The 14674-nt window shown below is 44.1% G+C and overlaps 1 long non-coding RNA gene across 1 annotated transcript in view; it reads right to left on the reverse strand.

The window, feature by feature from the left end:
- Positions 1-13805: 13805 nt before the first annotated feature.
- Positions 13806-14674, reverse strand: part of LOC309390475 — a 134482-nt gene continuing 133613 nt past the window's right edge. The window contains exon 3 of the long non-coding RNA XR_014175138.1: positions 13806-13832. This is a non-coding gene — a long non-coding RNA (uncharacterized lncRNA). The remainder of the gene's footprint in view (positions 13833-14674) is intronic.

The raw sequence follows: 14674 nt of genomic DNA on the forward strand, positions 1-14674 counted from the left end.
CACTGGAAGTCTTTTAGAAGCAATTTGTCTTTAAGAAGAACTACTTGTCTGAAGTGGTGTAGAGTTTCCTGCCAAAGCAGGGTGCTGTCCTCACTGTCAGGAAATTTCTCCTCAGTTCTAAGTTGCTTCTCTCCTTGATCAGTTTCCACCCATTGCTTCTTGTTCTACCCTCAGGTGCCTTGGAGAATAGTTTGACTCCCTCTTCTTTGTGGCAACCCCTGAGATATTGGAAGACTGCTATCCTGTCTCCCCTGGTCCTTCTTTCTCTTAAGCTAGACATACCTAGTTCCTGCAACCGTTCTTCATATGTTTTAGCCTCCAGTCCCCTAATCATCTTTGTTGCTCTTCTCTGCACTCTTTCTAGAGTCTCCACATCTGTTCATTAAACTAGACATACCCAGATCCACCTTGATAGCAGCTCTAACTCATGTCCGGTTGGATTGATTCCTTCTTTTTAACCATTGGTGCTCTAGGTGTCTCTTGACCATTTAGGGGATCCACAATTGATCCATGACCCACAGGGAGTGGCAAGAGAAGCAACAGAGCACCGCCCCCCAGTTGCTTCTTCTCTGTACTGACACCTTTATCGCTGAGCTTTGATTACCACAATGCCACCCAAAAGACCACCACCGGGGAAGCCGGGATTTGCGGGCTCCGCCCCAACATCCTCAACGTCCAGCCCCAGCAGACAACAGACACTAACTTCTTTGTTTCAGCCAAAGCCCTCTGAGGTGGACTTTCAACAGATGTTTGAACAACTCTTAAAGGGACAGGAGGAATTAAAAAATCAATTGAAAGAAATGAATGAGCAGCTCAGAGAGAATAAAGACCATGTGATCCAAAACTCACAGAGACTGGAACTATTGGATGAGGGGGCAGCTGAGATGAGGAGAGAGGTGAAGGGGCTGCAGAAAGGAAATCAAGAACTAGAGAACCACCAGATAAAAATGGAATTTGAACTAATGTCTTTTTTCCTTAGGTTTCAAAATGTAATTGAGGCTGATGATGAAAATTTGAGGGATATTATGGCAGATTTATTGGCTGAATTTATTTAAAAAGACAGACAACAGATGGGGTGGGACATGGACCTGGTTTATAGAGTAAACTCAACATATGCTAGAACACACAATGTTCCAAGGGAGGTACACATCAAATTTCTTAGAAAGACCACAAGAGACGAGATTCTGAGTGCACAAAGGGGGCAAACACTAAAATACAAGGATAGAGAAATAGCCATTCTGAAACAGATCCCAAAGAAAGTTAGAGATAAAAGAAAAAAATATTCGCTCTTAGCGAATAAATTATACCAGAAAGGGGTGTGGTTTCGATGGCTGTTGCCAGAAGGTATGCTAATATTCTGGGAGGACACGAGAGTTAGAATCAACACAACCACTGAGGCTGAGGCCTTCATGGAAAAAAATAAAGTCCGCCTAGATAAACCTGATGATACTACACCAGACCTACAGAGCACGGGAAGTGCCGGAGCTCTGCCAGGGGGTGGAGAAGAGGCAACATTGAGAAAACTCAGATCACAAAAATGAACTTGAAAATCTGTGTGATATAAAATGATTGAAACTAGTTTAAGATAAAAGTTTATATGCTGACAAAATAGTATTAAGTAATAACAAACTAATGTATTAGTAAATGAAAGTTATGAGAATGGGGGGAGGGCCATTTCCTGCATAATGTAACTGTCAAAATTTGTACTTCATCCATTACCCCTTTCCTTGAATATTTTTTTTAAAAACCAATAAAATTTTGTTTAAAAAAAAAAAAGAAGAAGCAACAGAGAGAAGCAATCATAGCTCCAAAGCCTTGGCCATCCATTGGGTCCAGGATGCAACCAAAGCTTCGACAGGACCTTGCAGTAAAGTGTAACTTTCTAACTTCTGGGGTGACAGGAAGATTAGTCATTGGACATTGCAGATTTAGAGATGTTTTTTTATTATTCCAGAGAAAATAGAAGAACTTTTCTCATTGACTTCGTAGCTTACCCAGAAGTTCAAACTTGGTCCAACTTTATGAAAAGGAAATGGGAGTTCCTCTTTTGCTCCTCCCGCTGAAGAAAGCATCTGTGGGGCAAGACACAAAGTCACCTCAGATTATTTCTCCTGCTGCTGTCGGCATGGCTGCCTTGAGGTCCTTCAAGAGAATCGGTGGTCCTCTTCAGCTGATGCTTCTCCTCCTTCTGCAAGGTCTGGGTGAGTGTTGGCAGTTGAGATCAGATAGATTTGCTACCATCCTCAGATTTGCTACTGATTTGCTCAGAATTACTAGAATGACAGCAGAATTGGGAAAACAACAAGAAGAAGACAACAGGAAGAAGATATTAGTACAATTGATGATGAATAAGGGATTAGAACAGAAGGGGAATATTCTAAAAGATGTGAAAAGGAAATGGGAGAAACACGAAGAGAGGAAAAAGGGTTTTTGGAAAGGTAGCCATAGAACTAGACAGTGGGGAAAAAGGGTGAAGAAACTAGAGGGCATAGTTAAAAACACATATTCAAAAGTAGATGAAATAAAATAATTAAAAGAAGTGTATGGGAGACAACTCCCCCCCAAAAAGAAGATTAAAAATTTGAATAAGGGTGAAAGATGTGGCATTAAGGGAAAGAAAAGGAATGCAAAGCAAAATATGCTATGAAAGTATTTTTAACAACGTGTACGAATATTAGAACTATATAAGTAGGATAACTGCTTTGTATGTGGTGTAAGAGGAAAAAAATCATTTCTAAATATACGGTGTATTAGTAAGGTAATAATGTAACGTATATTATTATTATTAGAATTATATAGGTTGAAAAATAGTTTGTAAATTAGATAAATAGAATTTGTATAAGAACATTATTAAATATGTATAAAAATGTGATTAACAGTGAAAAGCTAGGATTAAATAATTTGAGATTAGGCAAAGAAGGAACATGTTTCAATGAAAACGAATATTAATAAGAATCATAAGGATGGAAGGGTTGGGAAAATAATCAATATGTTAAAAATGTAATTAACCCTGAATATACATTAAATGATTGAAAGATCATGATTGATGTTAGAAGGGCATATTGAAATATTGAATAAGGAAAAAATGAAGGATCACCTCTTTGAATATTAGAACGATAGGGAAAAAAAGGGTCTAAAATAGAGGTAGAAATAAGAGAGGAAAAACGGTTTAAATAGTTGTTAAGATGATACAACATCATCAGAACTATGGAAAGGTTTTAGAATTGAAGGATGATAGTTGAAGTTACGTGTTAGTAAAACTAAAAATGAAAATGAAATGTAATTATTAGGAATAATATTCAATAATCAACATCTGCCCTGAAGATTTATATTTTATTTATTTTTATTGATTTCGTCAAGCATGGATTAGATAGCAGATATAAGAATAGACATGATTATGAAAACATGAAATGAATGCAAATACAAGGGAATATTAGGAGAAGGAGAGTAGGTACACTGGTGCGCTTATGCACGGCCCTTAGAGACCTCTTAGGAATAGGAAGATGCCTGGATCTACTGTGGTGTGAAGTCCAGACCAAGGGTCCCAGAAAGAGAACTGGCTTCAGGAAAAAGCATTGTGGTCTCCATAACTGGTAGGTAGCCCCCACCCGGATTTGATTTCCAGGGATGGAGGGTTGCCTCCAGAAGTTGTGAATGCCCCAACACTGGAAGTCTTTAAGAAGATGTTGGATAGGTCCCAGAAACAGAACTGCCTTCGGGGAAAGGCACTGTGGTCTCCACGATTGGCAGGTAGCCCTCCTTCCCTCATTCGATGGGATGGAGAGAGATATTCCCAGTCAACGGAGAGACACATGGGAGTAAATCAAATGTTTGGAAGCCGCGTCTCTGTGACCCAAAACATTCTCGGAGGCTCCTGTGTTGTTTCTGAGGAATGTCAATTGATGTCTCTCTACTTTCTCCTGCAGTCGAAGCAACCCTGCCTAGGATTCGTGGTCCCAAGGCAGAATCACGGCAGGATCTCTGGCCACTTTCAAATGCTTTATGGGATACTTCCCCTCCAAGGACATCAAAGTTGTTTGGATGAAAGACGGAAAAACCATACAGCCTAACAAGCCTGCATTCTTTTATAAAAGAGTCGATGGAAGGAAGGAGTACCATCTGACAAGTAATGTGACAATCCCTCTTGGGCAAGGAGATGTGAGGTCAGAGCTGAGTTGCCAGGTCCAACACAACTCAACTCAGGTGGCTCAGAACTTCCCACTTAGTGATGTCCTAAGAGGTAGGTGGACCATGGGTTGCAGAGAGGGAGGAGCAGGGATGGGTTCCTGCCAGTTCTAAGCTCTTCTCTAGAAGAGGTTCCACAATTCTACAGTGCCATTTAAAACCAGTTCCAGCTCCCTCTCCCCGCCCATCCGCACATCATCAAGATGAAGAGCAAGAGTTGGAAAGGGACCTTAGAGGTCTTCTAGTCCAGCCCTCGGTTCAAGCAGGAGACCCTTACAGAATGACAGAATAACAAGAGTTGGAAGGGACCTTGGAGGTCTTCTAGTCCAACCCCTGCTCAAGCAGGAGACCCTTACAGAATTACAGAATAAAAGAGTTGGAAGGGACCTTGGAGGTCTTCTAGTCCAACCCCCTGCTCAAGCAGGGGACCCCATATCATTCTGGACAAATAGTTGTCCAGTCTCTTCTTGAAAACCTCCACTAATGGAGCACCCACAATTTCTGGTGGCAAGCTGTTCCACTGGTTCATTGTCCTCACTGACAGGAAGGGTCTCCTTAATTCTTCTTGTCCTGCATTCTGGTGCAACATTTGGAAAGGATGTTGCCCCCCCCTTCTTTGTGGCATCCCCTCCAATATTGGAACACTGCGATCATTGAGTCACTGCTAGTCCTTCTATTCTGGGGTGTCAAACTCAATTTCATTGAGGGCCGCATCAGGATTGTGTTTGACCTCAGGAGGCTGGTGTGGCAGGATGAGCGTGGCCAGCTCAACATGTCAGGGGCACCTGTGGTGTGCTCTCCATTTTTGCTGGTGGAGGAACCAACGGCCACTCCTTTGCTGTTTCCAGGGCAGCCCCGCAGGCCAAATCTAAGCACCCTGAAGGCAGGATGTGGCCCACAGGCCTTGAGTTTGACACCCCTGTTCTATTCACTAGGCTTACCCAATTCCTGCAATATGTTTATATATATATATGAGAGAAAATACTCCCTGGAAATCAGCTCTGCTTTTAGTGTGGAAAGGATCACTAAGAAAATGGGAACTACGCAGTAGTTTCACACATTTTTGCCTCAGACCTTGCTTTATGTCAAGCCGGCCTCCCTCAGCAACCAAGAAAGAAACCACTTAACTCCATTTTGCAGAATTTAGAGTACTTTTACTGGTTATGAAAAGATAGCAGCTAAGCAAAGCAAGATCTGAGGCAAAAGCGTGCGAAATCATACATATTTTCATTTCATTTCATTTATTAGCACTTATATACCGCCCCCTCTCCCGAAAGGGACTCGCATATCAATATGCGACCAACCCCCCAACCTCTGGCAACCCTCATCCCACTGTCCAATCTGTAAATCCCTTAGGTGTCATGTGAGTTCCATCTTCAGGAGCGGAAAGTATGCAGACGGTTGGCCTTGACTGACACCAACCGCTAATCTTCAGCATGCGCAGTAGACAGTTTGACCAAAAGTCCCACTTCACAATCTCTCAAAAGCTTCCCCTCCCAAATACCAGCCCCCCATTCCCGTTTCAATGGCAGCCGAAAGCAAATAGCAAAACAGAGGCTGACAGGTAGTCTGTTTTGGTCTGCCAGTGGTCTGCGGAGCTCGCAGCAGAGTCAGACAGTGAGGAGGTTGGGTAGGCCAGTCCTGGAGTCTGGGGAGAGTTTGGATGAGGGCTCTGCGTCAGAGGCAGAGAGGGGGTCAAGGCCATCTGAGGGTAATGTGCTGCTTCCGGAGCTTCTAGAGTCAGACAGAAGTGAGGCACAGGAACAGGCTCCCCCTGTTCCCAGCGTGCGCATGCAAAGAGCTGCCAGAAGGCAAGAACAGTTAAGACAGAAGGGATGACTTGGGAGTAAGACTTGGAGGTGATTGGCCTCTCCCATAGGACATAAAGGAGGAACAAAGGCACATGATCCTTTGCAGGAAGCAATTTGCTTCATGCTAGTCAGTTTACCTTCTGAAGCTTCATTTTGACTCTTTGCTCCATGTAGCCTTGCCAAGCTAATTGCCAATTAAGTCTTTGGCCATGTTTTAAGGAAGATAAAGGTGAGTGCTTATCAGCCTTATCCCGAAGGACTTTGGCAGCCTACTGTAGGACTCTTTACAACTATTGGGGACTCACTATGGGCTGTGAATGAACATAATTCACAGCCTTATAAATAAAAAGAGGGTTTGGGGGACTAAAGATGTGTTTTTCACTCTATCAGGAAGCCTAGGTTAGAACATAGTCCTTGACTTATCATAGTTCAGATTACAACGGCACTGAAAAAAGTGACTTATGACCATTTTTCACACAACCGTTGCACCATCCCCAGGGTCACGTGATCAAAATTCAGATGCTCGATCGCTGACTTGTATTTATGATGGGATCATGTGATCCCCTTTTGCGACCTTCTGACACACCAAGTCAATGGGGAAGCCAGATCAACCCTGCAGGTTGTATATCAATAAAGCCTCAGATGGAAAGTTTAGAAATTCCACACTTACTTTCTGATTTTTTTATAATGAACAGCCTGATGGTTTCCTTGACTGGAGGCTGGGAATCATGGTGGACCTGGCAAAGGAACATGGAGGAGTTCTGATCTTCAGAGACCGTCACCTCCAGGTAGCTCTTGAGAGAAAAGGTCCCATCGGGATTTGAAATTTTCGGGGCAACCGTTCCTCTTCTGCTTGGGGCATCCTGGGCAAACAGCTCCACTGTAGCACCATCTGGAAAAAAGCTTTCTGCGTTGCAAGTGACCGTCACTGGGGCATTCAGCTGGATGGGGGAAGGTGGAATGATCTCGAGACGTATTTTGGGAGGAACTGAGCAAAGAAAGCCAAAGAGGTCAGTCAAAAGAGCTTCGGACACATGGTTCCACAAATCTACAGTGCCACTTAGAACCGGTTCCAGCTCCCTCCCCCCGCCCGTCCGCACATCATCAAGATGAAGAGCAAGAGGAGGCATTCTGGGAGTTGAAGTCCACAAGTCTTAAAGCTGTCACGTTTGAACACCCCTGAGGTTTTTTTTTCTAAAGGGTTAGGGGTGCAAGGGTCTTGTAACTTGACAACTTTAAGACTTGCACACTTCAATGCCAGAGTTCCTGAGCCAACATGACTGGAGGAGGAATTCTGGGAGTTGAAGTCCACAAGTCTTAAAGCTGTCAAGTTTGAACACCCCTGGGTTTTTTTTTCTAAAGGTTTAGGGGTGCAAGGATTGCACAGTTCAATGCCAGAGTTCCTGAGCCAACATGACTGGAGGAGGAATTCTGGGAGTTGAGGTCCACAAGTCTTAAAGCTGTCATGTTTGAACACCCCTGGAGTTTTTTTCTAAAGGGTTAGGGGTGCAAGGGTCTTGTAACTTGACAGCTTTAAGACTCGCCTGCTTCAAATGCCAGAGTTTCTGAGCCAACATTTTGGTTGCTAAGCAAGAGTGTTGTTAAGTGTGTTTCACCACATTTTACAAGTTGGCCACACCCACCCAGTCACATGGCTAGCAAGCCACTCCCACCCAGTCACATGGCCAGCAAGCCACTCCCACCCAGTCACATGGCTGGCAAGCCACTCCCACAAAGCAGGCCACACCTACAGAAGAGGTTCTAAAAGAATTTGAAACCCACCACTGGGGAGGAGGTTATGTAGTCTGCACCTGGTAGAGGGCCCACTGTGGCAGAGGGAACTGCACCAAAAAGAATTAAACACTCATCCCATGGAAGCCAACTGAGACCAGCCACACTTTCTCATGCTTCTTCAGAGGGCTGCATTTGTGGGGAGCAAATCTTCGGAAAGATCTCATCTCTCTGATTGTTTTCCAAAGGACCTGAGTCAAAATGAAATATATATCTCCCCTACAATGGGGGGAGATATACCATACTTTTTGGAGTATAAGGTGCACTTCCCCGCCCTAAAAGTGGGTGAAAATTGTGGTGCGTCTTATACACCAAATATTGCTGTTTTTCTCTTGCCTCTTCAGGCAAGGGAAAAAAAGACTTTAAAAAGTAAGAGAGAGAGAGAGAGAGACGGAGAAGGGGAGAGAGAGGGGGAGAGAGGGGGGGGCGAAAGAGAAGGGAGAAAGAAAAAGAAAGAAAGAGGGAGGTGTTAGAAGGGAACTCACTTTTCAGCCGGGAGATTGAGGAAAGAAGAAAAACAATCAGTCTCCAAACTGAGCATGGCTGGCTGTGGAATTCTGGGAGTTGAAGTCCACAAGTCTTAAGGCTGCAAACTTTGGAGACTCCTGCTTTAAATTGAAAGGAGGACTCCTGCTTGGAAGGAGGTTTTTAATTGCAGAAGCAAAGTGATATTCAGCAGTTTGTTTCTGGGTCAGCTGAACAAAAAACTGGATAAAAGGAAGGATTCTTATATGGTTCTATGTTTTTGAAGTTTTGGGGTTTGTGCAATATGGGCTTTGTGTTTCTAAAAGGGTTTGGATTCCCTGCTTGTGAATGGAGCTAACTTTCTATAGGCTCATTATCTCTATCTGGCAGGAATGTGGAATGAGCCTCAGGCAGGTTTCTTGGTTATCAGCTTGATTTTTCCTTGCTTTTCTGGGAGACTTTTCTTATGAGTAACATTTTATTGGGGGAGTGGTTGCTTCCCACAGAGGGAAGGGAGAAAGAAAGAAAGAAAGAAAGAAAGAAAGAAAGAAAGAAAGAAAGAAAGAAAGAAAGAAAGAAAGAAAGAAAGAAAGAAAGAAAGAAAGAAAAAAAGAAAGAAAGAAAAAAGAAAAAAAGAAAAACAATACAGCAATTTAGGGCTAGAAGGCTACTCGGAGGTCATCTAATCCAATCCTTTGCTGCAGTAGGAAACCTTACATTGTCTGGATTATTTTGGTGCCTCTAACAGAGAGGAAAATTGCCAGAAAGAAGAAGGAGTTTACTAGGACAAGGCTGCTATGCAGGGGAAGGCAGAGATAGTCTTTGACTTATGACTACAATTGAGCCCAAAATTTTGGTTCCTAAGCAAACCAAGCATTGAGCGTTGTTAAGTGAGCTTCACCACATTTTAACCAATCCATGACATCTCCTGGTGAGTGATGTCATGTTGGCCACACCCACTCAGTCACATGACCATGGAGCCATGCCTGCCCAGTCACATGACCAACAGACCACGCCCACCATCACGTGACCAACAAGCCACACCCACCAAACAAGCCATGCCCACAGAACTGGTAGTAAAAAAGATTGAAATCAACCCTGGATGTGACCCTCCAGGATATAATAGGATTAACCCATCTAGCAGCAGAGCTCACCACATGGCACCATCTCCTAAGAACATTGCATCACCCAGCAAACTTCAACCAAGCCTTGGACTCAGACAACCCTCAAAGTTAGCTATGACCCCTACAACAGCCAATAGAATACATGTTCTCGCACAGGAACAGGAAGCTCAAGTGCAAAGCCCAATAGAAGGTATAAATACTCCCCTCTCTCACCTCCATGTAATTCTGCTTCATCATTAAACCCTCTTTCCAGTCAGTCACATGTTTCCAGTGTCTTCCTCCCGGCCTGGGACTGAATCAGATGGAGATTTCTTCCAAGAAGGAATAGCAGGATAGGAATCTAACAAGCATTCCTGACATAAACAAATGAGGACAGAGATTGGCTGAACATTGGATGAGGTTCCTTATTCCTTTTCTTTGGAATAGAGTTCAGTTCTGACCTTGGGTTTCCTGCTACCAAGCTCTGGATTTTACATACTGCGTTGTGTTCAGACAACCTTCTGGTTTCTCCATTGTCACAAATGGAGAAAAAAATTAGTTGATCTTCTACCATCTTCTCCAGTCATGTTGGCTCAGAAACTCTGGCATTGAAGCGTGCAAGTCTTAAAGCTGTCAAGTTACAAGACCCTTGCACCCCTAACCCTTTAGAAAAAAACCCCACGAGTGTTCAAACTTGACAATTTTAAGACTTGTGGACTTCAACTCCCAGAATTCCTCCTCCAGTCATGTTGGCTCAGGAACTCTGGCACTGAACCATGCAAGTCTTAAAGCTGTCAAGTTACAAGACCCTTGCACCCCTAACCCTTTAGAAAAAAACCCCACGAGTGTTCAAATGTGACAGTTTTAAGACTTGTGGACTTCAACTCCCAGAATTCCTCCTCCAGTCATGTTGGCTCAGGAACTCTGGCATTGAAGTGTGCAAGTCTTAAAGCTGTCAAGTTACAAGACCCTTGCACCCCTAACCCTTTAGAGAAAACCCCACGGGTGTTCAAACTTGACAGTTTTAAGACTTGTGGACTTCAACTCCCAGAATTCCTCCTCCAGTCATTTTGGCTCAGGAACTCTGGCATTGAAGTGTGCAAGTCTTAAAGCTGTCAAGTTACAAGACCCTTGTACCCCTAACCTTTTAGAAAAAAAAAACCCAGGGGTGTTCAAACTTGACAGCTTTAAGACTTGTGGACTTCAACTCCCAGAATTCCTCCTCCAGTCATGTTGGCTCAGGAACTCTGGCATTGAAGTGTGCAAGTCTTAAAGTTGTCAAGTTACAAGACCCTTGCACCCCTAACCCTTTAGAAAAAAAACCTCAGGGGTGTTCAAACGTGACAGCTTTAAGACTTGTGGACTTCAACTCCCAGAATGCCTCCTCTTGCTCTTCATCTTGATGATGTGCGGACGGGTGGGGGGAGGGAGCTGGAACCGGTTCTAAGTGGCACTGTAGATTTGTGGAACCATGTGTCCGAAGCTCTTTTGACTGACCTCTTTGGCTTTCTTTGCTCAGTTCCTCCCAAAATACGTCTCGAGATCATTCCACCTTCCCCCATCCAGCTGAATGCCCCAGTGACGGTCACTTGCAACGCAGAAAGCTTTTTTCCAGATGGTGCTACAGTGGAGCTGTTTGCCCAGGATGCCCCAAGCAGAAGAGGAACGGTTGCCCCGAAAATTTCAAATCCCGATGGGACCTTTTCTCTCAAGAGCTACCTGGAGGTGACGGTCTCTGAAGATCAGAACTCCTCCATGTTCCTTTGCCAGGTCCACCATGATTCCCAGCCTCCAGTCAAGGAAACCATCAGGCTGTTCATTATAAAAAAATCAGAAAGTAAGTGTGGAATTTCTAAACTTTCCATCTGAGGCTTTATTGATATACAACCTGCAGGGTTGATCTGGCTTCCCCATTGACTTGGTGTGTCAGAAGGTCGCAAAAGGGGATCACATGATCCCATCATAAATACAAGTCAGCGATCGAGCATCTGAATTTTGATCACGTGACCCTGGGGATGGTGCAACGGTTGTGTGAAAAATGGTCATAAGTCACTTTTTTCAGTGCCGTTGTAATCTGAACTATGATAAGTCAAGGACTATGTTCTAACCTAGGCTTCCTGATAGAGTGAAAAACACATCTTTAGTCCCCCAAACCCTCTTTTTATTTATAAGGCTGTGAATTATGTTCATTCACAGCCCATAGTGAGTCCCCAATAGTTGTAAAGAGTCCTACAGTAGGCTGCCAAAGTCCTTCGGGATAAGGCTGATAAGCACTCACCTTTATCTTCCTTAAAACATGGCCAAAGACTTAATTGGCAATTAGCTTGGCAAGGCTACATGGAGCAAAGAGTCAAAATGAAGCTTCAGAAGGTAAACTGACTAGCATGAAGCAAATTGCTTCCTGCAAAGGATCATGTGCCTTTGTTCCTCCTTTATGTCCTATGGGAGAGGCCAATCACCTCCAAGTCTTACTCCCAAGTCATCCCTTCTGTCTTAACTGTTCTTGCCTTCTGGCAGCTCTTTGCATGCGCACGCTGGGAACAGGGGGAGCCTGTTCCTGTGCCTCACTTCTGTCTGACTCTAGAAGCTCCGGAAGCAGCACATTACCCTCAGATGGCCTTGACCCCCTCTCTGCCTCTGACGCAGAGCCCTCATCCAAACTCTCCCCAGACTCCAGGACTGGCCTACCCAACCTCCTCACTGTCTGACTCTGCTGCGAGCTCCGCAGACCACTGGCAGACCAAAACAGACTACCTGTCAGCCTCTGTTTTGCTATTTGCTTTCGGCTGCCATTGAAACGGGAATGGGGGGCTGGTATTTGGGAGGGGAAGCTTTTGAGAGATTGTGAAGTGGGACTTTTGGTCAAACTGTCTACTGCGCATGCTGAAGATTAGCGGTTGGTGTCAGTCAAGGCCAACCGTCTGCATACTTTCCGCTCCTGAAGATGGAACTCACATGACACCTAAGGGATTTACAGATTGGACAGTGGGATGAGGGTTGCCAGAGGTTGGGGGGTTGGTCGCATATTGATATGCGAGTCCCTTTCGGGAGAGGGGGCGGTATATAAGTGCTAATAAATGAAATGAAATGAAAATATGTATGATTTCGCACGCTTTTGCCTCAGATCTTGCTTTGCTTAGCTGCTATCTTTTCATAACCAGTAAAAGTACTCTAAATTCTGCAAAATGGAGTTAAGTGGTTTCTTTCTTGGTTGCTGAGGGAGGCCGGCTTGACATAAAGCAAGGTCTGAGGCAAAAATGCGTGAAACTACTGCGTAGTTCCCATTTTCTTAGTGATCCTTTCCACACTAAAAGCAGAGCTGATTTCCAGGGAGTATTTTCTCTCATATATATATAAACATATTGCAGGAATTGGGTAAGCCTAGTGAATAGAACAGGGGTGTCAAACTCAAGGCCTGTGGGCCACATCCTGCCTTCAGGGTGCTTAGATTTGGCCTGCGGGGCTGCCCTGGAAACAGCAAAGGAGTGGCCGTTGGTTCCTCCACCAGCAAAAATGGAGAGCACACCACAGGTGCCCCTGACATGTTGAGCTGGCCACGCTCATCCTGCCACACCAGCCTCCTGAGGTCAAACACAATCCTGATGCGGCCCTCAATGAAATTGAGTTTGACACCCCAGAATAGAAGGACTAGCAGTGACTCAATGATCGCAGTGTTCCAATATTGGAGGGGATGCCACAAAGAAGGGGGGGGGCAACATCCTTTCCAAATGTTGCACCAGAATGCAGGACAAGAAGAATTAAGGAGACCCTTCCTGTCAGTGAGGACAATGAACCAGTGGAACAGCTTGCCACCAGAAATTGTGGGTGCTCCATTAGTGGAGGTTTTCAAGAAGAGACTGGACAACTATTTGTCCAGAATGATATGGGGTCCCCTGCTTGAGCAGGGGGTTGGACTAGAAGACCTCCAAGGTCCCTTCCAACTCTTTTATTCTGTAATTCTGTAAGGGTCTCCTGCTTGAGCAGGGGTTGGACTAGAAGACCTCCAAGGTCCCTTCCAACTCTTGTTATTCTGTCATTCTGTAAGGGTCTCCTGCTTGAACCGAGGGCTGGACTAGAAGACCTCTAAGGTCCCTTTCCAACTCTGTTATTCTGTTTTGTTAACACGCTGTCTTTTCTCCACAGGCTCACAGAAATACTCCATCCTTGTTCTCTGCATTGGGCTTTTCCTGACCAAAGTAGCCATCTTTCTTTTCATCACTTGCCTTTTCCTAATAAAAGTGTGTGGATACAAGAGGACAAAAGATCATTCCAGAACATTCCAGGAAGTGAGACTGTCTGGAACTTCAAGTTAGGGACTCCGGTTCCCCACAGATTTTCAGGATGGGAAAGGATCCGATTAGGGAATCAATAATATTATTATTAAAAGGCTTGTATAATGAGCGGTTCACTCTGCTCAATTTATAAAGTTATAAACCTGTAGAATCAATATCTTCATATTGATTCTACAGGTGTATAACTTTATAAATTGAGCAGATAAAAAAAAATCCTTACTTTCTTTTGCTATGTCTGAGACATCATCGAGCTTTCCTTAAAATGTAAATGCCGATTCTTTATTTAAAAAAGAAAGAAAGGAAGAAATCTGAAGAAATAGTTCTTTCGGACACACATTGAAATGATTAGGAAAGAAGTATTTGCTTACAGAAGTTAGTAAGGAGCAAATAATTCTGGGATGTGAGGGACACGGTGGCTCAGTGGCTAAGACGCTGAGCTTGATGATCAGAAATGTTGGCAGTTTGGCAGTTCGAATCCCTAGCGCCACTGAACGGAGTGAGCTCCCATGACTTGTCCCAGCTTCTGCCAACCTAGCAGTTCGAAAGCAGGTAAAAAATGCAAGTAGAAAAATAGAAACCACCTTTGGTGGGAAGGTAACAGGGTTCTGTGCACCTTCGGCGTTTAGTCATGCCAGCCACATGACCATGGAGACATCTTCGGACAGTGCTGGCTCCTCAGCTTTGAAACGGAAATGAGCACCGCCCCCTAGAGTCAGGAACAACTAGCACAAATGTGCAAGGGGAACCTTTACCTTTAGACATGCTTTGGAAATACAAAGAAGTGATTTAAAATGTTAAATGTCTACCTTCAATACTTTTGCCTAGATATTATTTGTACAGAAATAATTTGCCAGGAATCATGTCATTCTATAATTTACATCATGGGTGCAAAGAAAGATATATTTTAAATATTTTGCTGTACTTATTTGACTTATATTGGTATCTATGCAGGGACGTGCGGTCAGGGGAGGCAGGGGAGGCAGAGCCTCACCGCTCTTCATGAAATAATAGTATATAATATTATATA

This window comes from Natrix helvetica (assembly GCF_964273705.1).
Source record: "Natrix helvetica genome assembly, chromosome: 3".
Lineage (NCBI taxonomy): Eukaryota > Metazoa > Chordata > Lepidosauria > Squamata > Natricidae > Natrix > Natrix helvetica.